At 35.0% G+C, this 1,681-nt stretch overlaps 1 long non-coding RNA gene across 1 annotated transcript; it reads left to right on the top strand.

Annotated features, from left to right (window-relative positions):
* The first annotated feature begins 460 nt into the window (after nucleotides 1–460).
* Nucleotides 461–1,430, top strand: LOC120896191. Its single transcript, XR_005738406.1, has 4 exons — nucleotides 461–571; nucleotides 645–767; nucleotides 841–963; nucleotides 1,037–1,430. It is a non-coding gene; the product is annotated as an uncharacterized LOC120896191 (long non-coding RNA).
* Nucleotides 1,431–1,681: the final 251 nt, after the last annotated feature.

The raw sequence follows: 1,681 nt of genomic DNA, 5'->3' as shown, positions 1-1,681 counted from the left end.
TTTTGTTTCTATCGTGTCTTTAATTTTTGTATTTATTTTGATGTGTGTGGTTATATCGTTGTTCTTTGCAATGTATAATTGTTTTAGAATTTTATTGTCTTTTTCGTACGTTGTTTCATGTATTGTTTTTTTTTCTTTTTTTGTATTTTGTTCTTTGATGTATTTGTAGTTGTTGTCTAATGATTGGTGAATAGACTAAATCTTTGGCTAGTTACTTACGTACTATGAATCTACTTCTGATATTGAAAGGTATTTCTGCTGCAATGGCATGCAGAGTATTTATGGGGGTAGTTTTGGTGCAACCTGTAGCTTTTCTTAGTGCCTGGTTGATAGTTGAATTCATTGTTTTGTATTTGTTTTTGTTGCTATTGAAGGTGATGATTTGTTTTAATATATGTATATCTTTCGCGAGGTATTATTATAATTAAAATTACATTCTAAGTGTAATAATTATAGATGATTATTAATTCGTGTTTTAATGTATATTCCATACAGGTAGCTCGCAACAAACGATCGACAGCACGGTTCGTGTACGTGTACGTGTGGATTGCTGGAAGGTTGCTGGTAGCTGGTAGGTTTTCTATCACAAATAAGTTTTATTATTTCCTTCATATTTAAAAGTGTTTTGTTTTGTTTTTCTTCAGGTTGCTGGTAGCTGCAGCTGCGGGAAGGGCTGTGTTTCCTCATCGATCCGGTACGCCACGAAGCATCGAAAGCACGGTTCGTGTACGTGTACGTTTGGATTGCTGGAAGGTAGCTGGTAGCTGGTAGGTTTTCTATCACAAATAAGTTTTATTATTTCCTTCATATTTTAAAGTGTTTTGTTTTGTTTTTCTTCAGGTTGCTGGTAGCTGCAGCTGCGGGAAGGGCTGTGTTTCCTCATCGTTCCGGTACGCCACGAAGCATCGAAAGCACGGTTCGTGTACGTGTACGTTTGGATTGCTGGAAGGTAGCTGGTAGCTGGTAGGTTTTCTATCACAAATAAGTTTTATTATTTCCTTCATATTTTAAAGTGTTTTGTTTTGTTTTTCTTCAGGTTGCTGGTAGCTTCAGCTGCTGGAAGGGCTGTGTTTCCTCATCGTTCCGATACGCCACGAAGACCTCAAATGGGAAAATGGGACACACACACACTTTGGATCCTAAAATACATAGTATAAACTATATATCATCCAATGGCACCTATCGCCAACGACGTTAACCACCAGTCGATAAATGTATCGACCAACATAATAACCAATACTCATATCAGAACCGATTTACGACGTCTTATATAGTGACTTAAAGATATACTTGTAGCAGTAATAATAAGACTTGGTTTGTGAAAATTATTAAGCCATAATTATGGAAAAAAGTACCATAATATGAAATATTCAATTTATGGTAATGAAACATTTCAGACTCATTTCATGGTTCATTTTGTTTAAATGAAATAATTTGAAAAAAATGAAAGTTTCGATGATTCGTTAAAAAAAAATTCGTTGTTTATTTTATTCGTTTAGTTTTGCTTGACAGCTCAATGCTTTTTATCTCTATCCGTACACGCGCCAAAAACATATCCGCCGAATGAAAATACAATACAAATGAGTATTGTGTTGGGTTTGAAAATTCCTCATAAATTCATCAGACTGCAAACTGGAAGGTTCTAGTTTTTTGTTTCAATCGAGTATTGTGTTCCGAATGC

This window comes from Anopheles arabiensis, chromosome 2 (genome assembly GCF_016920715.1).
Source record: "Anopheles arabiensis isolate DONGOLA chromosome 2, AaraD3, whole genome shotgun sequence".
Lineage (NCBI taxonomy): Eukaryota > Metazoa > Arthropoda > Insecta > Diptera > Culicidae > Anopheles > Anopheles arabiensis.
This window is presented reverse-complemented; position numbering and strand designations above follow the sequence as displayed.